A 14,373-nucleotide genomic window follows, 5' to 3' on the forward strand; every position below is an offset into this window, starting at 1 on the left:
CAAAAGCAATGAGCTCTCTTTAGGGGGCTCCAATATAGTTCTTTGGGTCAGGACTCCCATCCCCCTACTGAGAAAAAGAAGTGATGGGTCCATGACAGTAGGCCTGCAGGGAACGCACCCCTAAGTGCTATGAGTGCCAAAAGGAAGGGCACCTCAAGGTAGATGCCAAGTGTCCCAAGCAGACACAGCCCCCACCGGTGGGAAGCCACTGGGTTTAGCTAGTGTGGTGCTTGGGGAGGTGATTGTCCCAGATAGTTTGGGGGACATCCTGGTGTCAACCTGGACACTGGTGGTGATGGGGTACTAGCTCCCCCAATCCCCACATGATTTTTAATATCAAGTAAATACCTAACAAATCAATTTATTTTGGTGTTTACATTGGTTTTTAACTTTTCACTTTATCACTAGCCCCAACTTCGTTTTTAGAAGTGCCTCCCTGTCTCCTGGTGTAGGCCCGCTCTCTACCAAACACAGTTTCTAGAGAGCGAGGACTGACAATGATGAAGATTGACACCTGGTGGTGTATGAGAACAGTCCTTCACATTTTTTGAGATGCCAAGCACCCTACTTATTTAAGTGTAGAGTGCTTGCCTATGTATGTAGAATCAGAGATTTAGACGAGGGGAGCTTCTTTTGTGAGTGCATATTAGGTTTGGAAGCCAACCCACCCTGAATACCCTGTAGCCTCTAGTTCTCTCCCCTAGAAAGCTCTAGGGCTCTCTGTGTAAATTTAATGGCATACGTTACTCTGTCTCCTATGTACAGGATTGTATATTATCAATTTAGATTACACAAGAATTAAGGCAGACAATAGTTGAGTGTTCGAATGCAATTGTTAGTGGGAACCAAGGCATGTAGTGTCGTGTGCATAAGCAACAAGATGGCGGTGATGCAAAGCACAAACTAATGCACAAACTAATGCTAACTTAGCAACGTCCACTGGCACACCTAAATTACAGTAAGAAGGACTGAGGCAAGTTGGCATGAGACAGAGAGGAGGCCATACTCAGAAATAGATGGTATGTAGAGGATGGGAGGCAAGACGAGGGTCACTCTGTGGAAAGAGAGTACATTAAGGTCAATTTTTTATGTGACCTAGTGTTTGTGTATTGTAATGATATGATTTTCATTTCACAGGACCACAATGTGTTGTTGTATCATATGCAAATGGCCATGGACCTCACTGAGAGTTTGGGATACGCGTTGACCTCTAAGAAATTGTGCTGTCCCTGGCCAGTCAGTGAAGTTTCTTGATCTCACAGTGCACTAGGTACAGGAAGATGCTTATCATTTGGCAGGAGTTGCTTACTGGCCATGCTGATAAGTGCCTTGTTTAAGACAAGATATATTGATGAGCTATGTTTCGCAGTAAAGTACATCAGCCATCTGGTGGGCAGACAGTAGCTTAGACTAGAAAGGTTTATTAAAGATATTGCTCACTAAAGTGTGTTACAATGGATCCCGGTTGTGGAACACTTACTTGGGATGAGTAAAGAAGTCGTCAAACAGCCCACATTGTCCAAAATACCAGTAACAGGAGAATGTTATTTGAGGGTCTTTGTCAGGTGGCTTTCTTTGTACCTTAGCTGACCAAGCAGATGAAGAGTATCTTAAATTGCAGACTAGTACTGGAAGGAGGGACGGATGATTTCCAGGAGAGGGGACAGGTTTTGAATTATTCCTTTCCATCCTTTGTTAAGACTTCCAGAGTGCTGACTCTGGCAAAGAGGCATAAGGTTAATCTGACTATGCCACTATTTAATATACATTTGTGGCTCCCAGATCTTGTGGAATTTCTAAGAACTCTAAAATCTAACATCCCTACATGGAAGATCTGTTGAGTGATCCAATGGAGTGTATTCATCCAGGCCTTAGTGAAGGGAAATTAAGTCTTATAGTGTAGACTAGTTCAGAGAGGGTTGAGCCACCCCTGAGCAAAAGCGAAATACTTTATAACCTAACTAATGCTCCTAGGTTTCTGTTTTCACTAATTTTTACAGATAAGCACAGACAGAAAACAATGTGTTTCCTGTATGATTTTTTTTTAAAGTGGAAAAATACTGCAAATTGTGCTTATTTAGAGTAACTCTCCATGTTGTCTTTCTTGAATTCCAGGCCAACATCTGAGCACTACGGGGAGTTAACAAACAGGAAGAGATTTACTTAAATACAGGCATATGTTAACCTATATTTGTAGTATGATGCTAATATGTACCCGTGGGTGTAAATACAAAAATCCTAGGAGCCCTAAACATAACATACCATAACATAACATACCGTAACATGCTACAACCTTGTGCTACTCTTGGCTAGCAAATACACATGATTTTAGGATCTCTTTTCATTCAGATAGATATAGTAAAATTATAGCTTTTTGTATACCACAATCCATTTGTGCAGAGCATCAAGAGTAATAATATCTGTCTAAGGCTTTATTTATTCTAATTAGTGTGTATTTGATCCTAAATAAAGTGCTGTGCTGCTGCACACGTGGCCCAAAGTCCAATACAGTGATGGATAGGCATGTTCTAATTGCCCTTCAAAAATAATGTATACTTTTTTAGGCACATTATTTTCTATTTCACAGGCGTTATTTTACTACAGGCAACTTGACAAGGCAAGATAAACAAGGGTAAAGAGGAGGCGAGTGACTAACTGAAAGCTGTACTCCCATAGAAACGCCTATCAAATACATGAATGTGTGCCTTCAATTATCTCTAAGAAATGTGCCAGAGCTCCAGAAACCTGCATAGGTCACATGATGTCACTTCCTGCAATGCCATTGTAAGGACAAGTTCGATGTCCATTGCTGACAGACACACTCATAAATAGCAGGAGGGCTGAAGTTTGACATTCCCACAATAGCAATGAATTAGTAAATTTTGAGATGTTGTGCACATGGAAAAATCGATCACCTCTATTTGCTTCAACATTTTTGGCAGATAATGGAACTGAGGGACCAGGGCATAAAGTAAGACGCACATAGTTGCACACGTTAATATGGTTTCTAGACCACATCTCCTTTCAAGGAAGCACTAATATCCCTCTGACCACAAGCAGAGGCCCACACTAATTATATGGTGCCTCAGCAGCAGCCACCAGGGAGTTCAGGTGCATCTGCTGGAGCAGAGTTTTCTGTTGAAAATTGCATCTTCACCAAGCGTGGCCGCCTGAACAGTTGCTACTTGGAAGGCTCTGGTGCTGCTGTGCGGGCAGCCTAGGCTGTCATATCTCACTTTTGGACTGGTATGAACTCATGGCAAGAAACGTGCACGTAGACACAGACCGATCCGCACAACAAGGCAGTTGTAGCACACCCTGAGCTACTACACACACTCGAGCGGTTGCAGCCCAATTTAGACCAATATGGCAGCTGCAGCCGCGAGCCAGAGCTGATTAACACAGAAGGCTAATGCAGCCAACAAAAGTTTGATATATCTATGTACGCAGTCTTTCGCGGTTCTTGCCTTTGACGGCGGAGAGAAACCAGGAAACCATCTGCTGCACAGGTTGCTCCTGACTTTGTTATCCCATGCAGTCCACTTTTTCTGAGTGTTTCTTAGGCTTGGAACACCCTGGCCTTCTACTCCTGGGCAGTCTTTCCTCCTTCAGGGCCAGGCAAACACCTTTCCTCTTTCAGCAGGCAGGCAGGCAGGCTTCTAGGCAGTAGGCAGACCCTAATTTCCTGCAGCAGAAAATCAGGCTTCAAGTGATGTCCCCTTACCTTTGGGAGACTGCCTACCAGCCACACACCGGCCCTGGTCCCCCAGACGTCCTTTTAGGACCCTGTGGAACACTCCCTTCTTGGCCATGAAGGACGAATAAAGTGGGGTTGTTTGGATCCGTTTTGTTATTGATATAACATAAATGCATTACATATCTCAAATGTAAATTGATATGTAAATTGATACTTGTATAGCGCACTACTCACCCGCAAGAGTCTCAAGGCGCTTGTACGAATACCGCTGTGGAACCCATCCTGGCTTTCCCTGTGAGGCGTCCACTCCTGGGCACCCCCAAGGTGGAGGTCAGGCATCCTTAGCGTTGTGGGGGCCGTTGTGGAGATTAAGCAAGCTATTGCCCAGAGTTGCAGAGTGGGACTCCATGATTGGAATGGCACCGAGGAGAGAATTATCAGGTCCGTGGAATTTTTGAGCCCAAGACCCGCCGAGGCGGGTAATTGAACCCTGGTCCCTGGACCTCTGCATCAGGGTCTGCCGCTCTAATCATTGAGCCACACTTCTCCACCTTCTCCAAATGCATTAGCATCATTCTTTGGTACAATTAAATATTTAGTTATGCTGTGCCAAGGAGTAGACAACATATGGTTAAAGTGAGGCTTAATACAACAGACGCCCCCTAAATGTAAGGTGGAGAATTCTTTCAACTCGCTTGAAAACATGCATTATTGGCTTGCATAATTCACAATGGATGTCGGAGACTAGTTTCTTTTAACATCATGATCAGATTAAAGTACTGTATTTGAGCTTGTGTTTACGATTCAGTCTGTTTTGATTGGTGACTGGTTTGCTCCCAGCATTCACAACAGCCCAGAGTATTGCACAGTGATGTTTAACACCCGCACTGCTCGGTTACGCTTGACACACAATATGTTTATTTTTTTTTAAACTTTTATCAACACCATCTTTTATTCGCCTTTAAAAAATTTCACATTCTTACAGGATTGGTACATTGGTTAACTTCACAAGAAAACTGGACACTCGTTTTTTCTTTGATTTCTTCATAGAGGAGGCAATATACTGTGCAAATTACGAGTGAGCATCATGATCCATAGGAGATCTTGGCCGTATGTTTTGTAAACATAGAGCATAAATTGGCATTTCTTTTTTCCTTTGAATTTCCTGTTTCATATCACCAAGAATTAATTCAGAATACAGCTTCATGTCTAAATTTTGATTTGTTTTGGAAGCATGGATTGTGAGGATTCAAGAACAAGGGTAAGGAACCTACAATGGATGTGACCATTCACTGTCGTAACCACTTTTAAGCTAGACAGGGGATAAAGTGTTTGCACTATTCTCTTTTTTGTTCCACAGTAAAAAATTACCTTCTGAGCAAGCACCAGGGATGCGAAATGCATTGAGGTTTTTAGTTTTGAACGGATCATTATTGGAACAAAACACAGTTTCCCACACAACCTGTACTTCTTCTGTTGCAGGTCAAAGTGCACAGTGGACTGACCAAAAACAAGTGCAACCATTTGTACTTAATACATTTCAATACTTTTTATTTCTTTTTTCCACTGGTAAATGTATATTTCAATAATCGCATATTCACAATATTATTTACAATTCTCAAGACCATCACATATTTACTTTTTTCCTTTTTAAGTATCAAAAAACTATTTTACAAAACCATTATCTATTTTCCATAAAAGTCTTTTGTAATGCACACTATTGTAATTTTATAACATATATGATTATTCTCTCCCTATTCCTCAATTCACTCACTCACTCATTCACAGAAGACACATCCTCTCATACATCCTACTCGTACCAATCACAGCCACGCTCCACATACACCAAAATTTACAACGGGAAAAGATTTTCATTTTGTGCCTTTCTTGTGTTGCAGGCTAGAATCTCTCCTAAAAGCAGTCAACACAAGTTTCAGTGGGTGAAAAAAGATTTCCAATCCACTTTTTTTCAGGACCACACGATAATGAGCTTATACTTGAGTGGCCAATGGGGGATCGTCTGAAATGGAATATGCAAAAATGGCGGTCAGACCACAGCAGTTAAAAATGTTCACATGTTACAATTCCATTGTTAGAACCTGTTACATTGGCGCCTAAACCCTAATAAAAAGGTGATGAAAGAATGATTAAAAGTTGATACTATAGACACATGCTCAGTATGTGCATATTCAAATACAATAATCACTGTTAGAACTTGCTGGCTTCTGGAAGGCTTACCTATTGGAGGACTCGTCACCTGCCTGGGCTACCGTACTCCTGCTGACGCCCCTGGCACTGCTGCAGCGCGTGTCTCCCCTGCCGCCGCTGTACCATCTCGCGGCGTGAGCAGGGGACTATACCTCCCAGGATCCCCAGCGCACTATCGCGTCATCCTTGCGCCCGGAGGCGCACAAAAGGACGCGGCTCCCTCTGTGGAGCGGGGAATCACTGTTAGAACTTGCTGGCTTCTGGAAGGCTTACCTGTTGGAGGACTCGTCAACTGCCTGGGCTACCGTACTCCTGCTGACGCCCCTGGAACTGCTGCACCGCGTGTCTCCCCTGCCGCCGCTGTACCATCTCGCGGCGTGAGCAGGGGACTATACCTCCCAGGATCCCCAGCGCACTATCGCGTCATCCTTGCGCCCGGAGGCGCACAAAAGGACGCGGCTCCCTCTGTGGAGCGGGGAATCACTGTTAGAACTTGCTGGCTTCTGGAAGGCTTACCTGTTGGAGGACTCGTCATCTGCCTGGGCTACCGTACTCCTGCTGACGCCCCTGGCACTGCTGCACCGCGTGTCTCCCCTGCCGCCGCTGTACCATCTCGCGGCGTGAGCAGGGGACTATACCTCCCAGGATCCCCAGCGCACTATCGCGTCATCCTTGCGCCCGGAGGCGCACAAAAGGACGCGGCTCCCTCTGTGGAGCGGGGAATCACTGTTAGAACTTGCTGGCTTCTGGAAGGCTTACCTGTTGGAGGACTCGTCATCTGCCTGGGCTACCGTACTCCTGCTGACGCCCCTGGCACTGCTGCACCGCGTGTCTCCCCTGCCGCCTCTGTACCATCTCGCGGCGTGAGCAGGGGACTATACCTCCCAGGATCCCCAGCGCACTATCGCGTCATCCTTGCACCCGGAGGCGCACAAAAGGACGCGGCTCCCTCTGTGGAGCGGGGAATCACTGTTAGAACTTGCTGGCTTCTGGAAGGCTTACCTGTTGGAGGACTCGTCACCTGCCTGGGCTACCGTACTCCTGCTGACGCCCCTGGAACTGCTGCACCGCGTGTCTCCCCTGCCGCCGCTGTACCATCTCGCGGCGTGAGCAGGGGACTATACCTCCCAGGATCCCCAGCGCACTATCGCGTCATCCTTGCGCCCGGAGGCGCACAAAAGGACGCGGCTCCCTCTGTGGAGCGGGGAATCACTGTTAGAACTTGCTGGCTTCTGGAAGGCTTACCTGTTGGAGGACTCGTCACCTGCCTGGGCTACCGTACTCCTGCTGACGCCCCTGGAACTGCTGCACCGCGTGTCTCCCCTGCCGCCGCTGTACCATCTCGCGGCGTGAGCAGGGGACTATACCTCCCAGGATCCCCAGCGCACTATCGCGTCATCCTTGCGCCCGGAGGCGCACAAAAGGACGCGGCTCCCTCTGTGGAGCGGGGAATCACTGTTAGAACTTGCTGGCTTCTGGAAGGCTTACCTGTTGGAGGACTCGTCATCTGCCTGGGCTACCGTACTCCTGCTGACGCCCCTGGCACTGCTGCACCGCGTGTCTCCCCTGCCGCCGCTGTACCATCTCGCGGCGTGAGCAGGGGACTATACCTCCCAGGATCCCCAGCGCACTATCGCGTCATCCTTGCACCCGGAGGCGCACAAAAGGACGCGGCTCCCTCTGTGGAGCGGGGAATCACTGTTAGAACTTGCTGGCTTCTGGAAGGCTTACCTGTTGGAGGACTCGTCATCTGCCTGGGCTACCGTACTCCTGCTGACGCCCCTGGCACTGCTGCACCGCGTGTCTCCCCTGCCGCCTCTGTACCATCTCGCGGCGTGAGCAGGGGACTATACCTCCCAGGATCCCCAGCGCACTATCGCGTCATCCTTGCACCCGGAGGCGCACAAAAGGACGCGGCTCCCTCTGTGGAGCGGGGAATCACTGTTAGAACTTGCTGGCTTCTGGAAGGCTTACCTGTTGGAGGACTCGTCACCTGCCTGGGCTACCGTACTCCTGCTGACGCCCCTGGCACTGCTGCACCGCGTGTCTCCCCTGCCGCCGCTGTACCATCTCGCGGCGTGAGCAGGGGACTATACCTCCCAGGATCCCCAGCGCACTATAGCGTCATCCTTGCGCCCGGAGGCGCACAAAAGGACGCGGCTCCCTCTGTGGAGCGGGGAATCACTGTTAGAACTTGCTGGCTTCTGGAAGGCTTACCTGTTGGAGGACTCGTCATCTGCCTGGGCTACCGTACTCCTGCTGACGCCCCTGGCACTGCTGCACCACGTGTCTCCCCTGCCGCCGCTGTACCATCTCGCGGCGTGAGCAGGGGACTATACCTCCCAGGATCCCCAGCGCACTATCGCGTCATCCTTGCGCCCGGAGGCGCACAAAAGGACGCGGCTCCCTCTGTGGAGCGGGGAATCACTGTTAGAACTTGCTGGCTTCTGGAAGGCTTACCTGTTGGAGGACTCGTCACCTGCCTGGGCTACCGTACTCCTGCTGACGCCCCTGGCACTGCTGCACCACGTGTCTCCCCTGCCGCCGCTGTACCATCTCGCGGCGTGAGCAGGGGACTATACCTCCCAGGATCCCCAGCGCACTATCGCGTCATCCTTGCGCCCGGAGGCGCACAAAAGGACGCGTCTCTCTCCGCGTCGCGGATCGCGCGCGGGACGCGCCGGGCTAAGCCCGGGCAAAGGGCGGGCCGTCTGTGGCCGTCAGGGGCCGGAAGAGGCCGGGCTGGGCAACCCCTCTTGGCTCACGCTATCGGGTCAGTATTGCTCCCACCTGAGTGACTCTCACTGGACCGTAATAACTGCTGTACACTCCGTGAGTTAGCTATTTACCCTGCTTATCGCACATTAGTGGGACTCATGAATGGTATAGAGATTATTTATTTCTGTTGATGATAATATCTAGCTCACTTCTTGATAGTGTTAGATCCTCCATCATATTGTATTGTATTCATAGTGCACTCTAACCAAGAAAATGATAAAACGGGGTAAGAAAGCTAAAACTAAAACTCCAGTCACACGGTCATACACCAAATCATTGACTATAGAACCCCAACCTTTACCTACTTTGACTGCCATAGATAAAATGTTACAGCAGACCATTGGTGTTGTGGCAAGCGCCATTGAGAACACAGAGAGACGGCTCTCTATTACACCATCTTTATGTATCCCAGTACAGGAAAGAGACACTTCAATTACTATGACCGAAGCGTTGGAGGTCAGCTCTTGTATGACATCATCCTATATAGACCTGCCCTGTAGTCAGTTGCCTGCAGAAAATATCAAAGATCCTTATAGTAGAACCACTACTTTGACTCCTCCCGCTGTTATAGAGAAAAAGTTGGATGCACGTAAACCCTATCCCAGAAATAAGAAAAAAAATACCTCAACCAAGTCGAGTAAAAATATCCATGCAAACCATGATTTGGTGACCCCATCTAATAATTTACCCGAACTTATGCCAGGGATACCTTGTTGGGTTGCTAACATGGTTTCGGACCTGCAAACGTCCTTAGAGAGGATAATAATCACACAACTTAAGCCCCTGGTGTCAAAACTCGATAAACTCATCTCGGCGGTGAATACTAGAGGCGGAGGAAAAATTGAGGTAGCTAACCCCCAAAGAAGTACAGGGTCCCTTGCTACGGAAGCTCAATTATGTAATGCCCCCTGCAATTTAATAGCCGGAAGTAATAACTTCCCATTACAGAATGCTGCTATGGGATCAATCGCAGACATCCAAAGATCAACTTCCACTTCACTCCAAGCCTTACCTAGTACTGGTTCCCAGAGTAAGAGTAGCCAACCTACAGTAAATTTGTCAAGCGCAGCCGATAAAGTTGCAACTAAGACGAAGGAAGGCGGCCAGGGGCCTAAAATCAATACACCTACGAAAAGTAACATGATGCTAAGAACTAGCTCCCACCAGTTGCCAACAGTAAACTTACCCCCCGAAGCCCAACCATTTGTCGTTGCACTTGTGGGTGTACCACCCCTAAGTGAGGGGAAAAGAGAAAGGGAGGATGAGCTGAAAAATAAGTGTATTCAATGGCTCACGGTAAATAGACCCTTACCGAGAAATACTTCAGGTGAAATCCTTCTGGCTAGAAGAGTGGGTTGGACTGTAGCTGGGGATGTGATAATTCTAAATTTTAGGGATGCTACATATGTAGCACCGATACTTATAGGCAAAACACCCAAATATCTACATTACACCTCTCATATTTTTATCCCACTCCTAGCCTGGAACCATACTGGCCTAGAGTTAGGCCCGCAAATAGGGGGCACAACCCTTTACCTCACACCCCGGAAAATAGAGGGTTATATAGGGATAGTAGGCATATTCGCCCTCTCTTCTTCCCGCTACAACCACACTGGAATAGATTCAGTGTATTGGAGGAGGTAGATTGACTCAGTACAGATGAAAAGCTAAACCAGCATACCAATAATGAGGCCCCTAGCTGGCCAAGGACCTTAGAGGGGGAAACCCCATCAATAGACCTTATAGGCAATTTACCATCTGACCACATACCTAAGGGAAGGGCAAATAATGTAATTACTTGGGCCACTGAGGGCTCTGATGATTCGACACAATGCTGCATAAAATTGGTCTCATGGAACATAGCCGGCCTAAAAAATAAACTGTCTACCCCAGAGTGGGCTGCATTTATGGCAAAATTTGATATCTGCCTAATGCAAGAGACCTGGGCACTGGAAAATAGTGCCAGCCCGACCTTTGCCACTTATGACATCTTGGCATCATCCATAGGCAAAGGCCGTCCTTCTGGTGGACTATCAATATGGATAGCCATGCACCTGGGAATCCAGGCCACACAAATACCAACAAAATCCCTGGATCTCCAGTGTGTTCTACTAAAACCTCCAAGTAATCCCCCAGTGGCATTAATAAATGTTTACTCGAGACCAATCAAAAACGGCAAAGAATCAACTGTAATCAGTGATCTGGCCTCATTCATTGCAGGGCTTGACCCTTCTATTGCTATAGTTATTGGTGGGGACTTTAACTGCCAGTTTGAACCGCTGGGTGAAGTTGAACTGGGTGACCAGGACGAAGTAGATGAGCTATGGCACATCCCAGCTCCCGATACTGTCCCTGTAAGAGCCTGGACACCTTTGGCGTTACAAATAAAATCCTTCTCCCTTGCAATGTCCCTTCGGGCATGCAATGGGAGAATGGATTCTGACCGCCCAGCAATTGGAACATTTAATCGGACTAACAGGCTGTCCATCATCGATTATGTAATGGTAGAGGTTAAAAACTGGGACAAGCTGAAGGACTTTAGAATAGAGAAAAGACAGGACAGTGACCATAATGCACTGATCCTAACTTTGAAGCCAGGGTCTTTCGGGCTAAAAAACAGCGAGACCAAATTAATCTTGGCAACACCCCCCCCTCGTACTAACTAATAATAGAAGAAGGGTGAAATGGCCCTACCTGGCAAAGTCACCTTTACAGCTCGCAAATATCTATCAAATAGTGATACCCTTTATAGCCCAGATGGCTGACGGAAACGGGTACGCACAAGTACTGAACACACACAAACAGTTAGTCACGGCACTGGGCGATGTTTTCCACCCTGTAACTAGAGCCAAGAGGCACGTACCGAAAAATTACCCCTGGTATAATAGCGCCTGTAGGAAATTAAAAAAGGACCTCCTAATAGCAATTAAGCTAAAAAATAAACTGAACATTAGAGCCCTTAGGAAGGCATATAAGGAGAAATTATACAGGTGCAGGATGGAATGGGAAGAGGAGATGTGGGAAAAACTGAGGGAAGCTCTAATGCTAAAGGACGCTATACTTTTCTGGGCACTAGTGAATTGCACCAAGAGAGATAGCGGGGAATCCTTTTTGCCAAACATTGCTCCCTCAGTGTGGGAAGCCCATTTTGCCACACTGTATAGTTCTTCCCCGGAGGCAACTCTGGTACAGCCAGATGGGGATAGGGCAATTCAACTAGATGGCTGTCTCTGTACCACACTGGACCTGGAACCCCCGTGTGAGTCCAGAATAAGGGGTTCCTTGGACTGTGAGGACCAGATAGACTACCCAGGCACTAGGGTCCGGCTGGCCTCCGAAAATGTTGATAGGATCACAATTAAGGAAGTAGAGTATGCTATCGCCAGGCAGCCCCCCAACAAAGCACCTGGTTTAGATAAAGTGCCAGGCGATCTCTTTCGCTCCCAACCCAAAATCTGGGCACCCTACCTAGCTGTACTGTTCAATGCAGTTTTGTTGGGAACTAATATCCCAGATACCTGGGCCGGGGCCGAAATTGTTCCTATTTTTAAAAAAGGTTGCCCCTTAGTTCCCTCAAATTATAGGCCGATAAGCCTTCTGGATACTACACAGAAACTTATGGGCCGGATCATTCTGGACAGATTACTAGGGTGGGCAGAAGAGAATAAAATAATAACTACCCTCCAGGCTGGGTTTAGAGCTGGGATCTCGACTCTGGACCAGCTCTTTAGGTTACAGGTCCTGTTTTGGAAGACTGTAAGCTTGGAGGGCGGTAGCCTATACCTGGTTTTCGTAGATTTACGGGCTGCTTTCGACCTTGTGCCCAGGGAAAACCTATGGAGGGTCCTGGAAGATCTAAAGCTCCCACCATACTTACTTGAAGTTCTGAAGTGTTTCCACAAAGGGAACTACGCCCAGGCACGTTGCGGGAAGAACGGAGAACTATCGGGCCGCTTCCCAGTCACCAGAGGAGTACGCCAGGGTTGCGCCCTGGCTCCCACGCTTTTCAGCCTTTATATAAATGGCTTGGTGGGCGAGCTGGATGCTGTCAAAAATAGCGATGCCCCTCGGTTGTCATCTGGACGGGTGCCTGCTTTGATGTTCGCGGATGACACTTTACTGCTGTCGCGAACATCCACAGGCATCCAGAGGATACTGGACGGTTTTGTAACATTCTGCGCTTCGAGGGGACTCGAGATCAACTTAGAGAAGACGAAGTATATGATCTTCGGCCCCCCGAAGCGCACCCGTCCTTGTCCACGTTTGAATGGCATCCCGCTTGAAAGGGTCAGAACTTTTGTATATCTGGGTGTTACCCTGACTGAAGATTTCAGCTGGGGCCCCCAGGTAGTCAAATCTGCCTTGAGGCTCGCGCAGATAACGGGTGGTATTAACAAGTTCCATAGGAAACACAATTTAAACCAGTCTCCCCAGGTCTTGAAATGTATAGGGCTCAAGCTAGACCTGCCGCTATATACGGCGCAGAACCTTGGGGTCATACTCGTGTATCGACCCTCTCTAAGGTCGAACATACATTTACTAGAAACCTGCTAGGGCTTCCCCAGAGTACGCCGCTTACACCTTTGAGACTAGACCTAGATCTAGAGCCTATCTCTGAACTCTTATCGAGCCGACCTCTCCTGTATTGGAGAAGGTTATGGACAGTGCCCGAGCTCGATGACTATAGAGCTGAATTTTCAGCAATTTGGGACCAACTGAAGAGTAAAAATATACCTTGGCTATCTCACATCAAAGCTGTAGTATATCAGATAGGCCTGCCCCAAATATGGGAGACCCCTGGGGAAAGTTGCATAGCGGTTCAGAGAACAGAATTGCTAGCCCTACTTAGACAGCACAACCTAGCTCTGTTATATCGCTTACAGTCCATGGGCAGGTTGACTACAGAATTCTTACAAGTAAAATTGGCACCCAGCAGGGAGGAGTTTTTAGATTTGATTCAGCCCCCATGGCAAAAAAGTTATATATCCAGCTAAGGTATGGCTGCCTCCCAATCGGGGAACTGACCTGTAAATGGGCGGGGAGAGGTGAGGGGGTTTGCCCTGGTTGTAATGAAGCTAAAGAAGACTTAGCCCATATCTTATTTTTTTGCCCCGCCTATAAGGAAATACGTAGATCTCGGCTTGCGCCATTGTGCAGAAATCTGGGTCTAAAACAATGTGCCCAAGCCTGTAGGATTTTACGTTATGATACTTCACCCCCTATTGTGTTCTCTGTTTCTCGTTTTTTATATGGTATGTGGCGAAGGAGGTCTAACCTAACGAATTAACTAAATATCTGATTGTTTTTAATAATGACGTGCCAAAATTGTACACCACTTCATCTTTGATAACTTCTGTTTAATAACTTTTTATTCTGTGTCCACAATTATTTATGTTTTATCTTGTATGTACATATTTTATCTGTGCTTTTATGGTCACCGACCGAAATAAAGCTATCAAAGAAAGAAATACAATCTCCTGAAGCAGCATTCAGTGTGTGCAAAAAGGTACACTCGTAAAACGAGCAATGCTGTCAATATAAGTAAACAAGCATTGGCATAGCCAATAGGCCTCGCCTTTGGGACCTTATAAGTGTTTAGCCAGAACTATTGGCTTTGGCAATGTTTTAAAGTGATGTTATCGAAGCGGACAGATATCAATAAGTAGAAAAGAGAGCGTTTGATGTACCAA

The sequence above is a fragment of the Triturus cristatus genome, chromosome 1_2 (genome assembly GCF_964204655.1).
Source record: "Triturus cristatus chromosome 1_2, aTriCri1.1, whole genome shotgun sequence".
In the NCBI taxonomy this organism is placed as follows: Eukaryota; Metazoa; Chordata; class Amphibia; order Caudata; family Salamandridae; genus Triturus; species Triturus cristatus.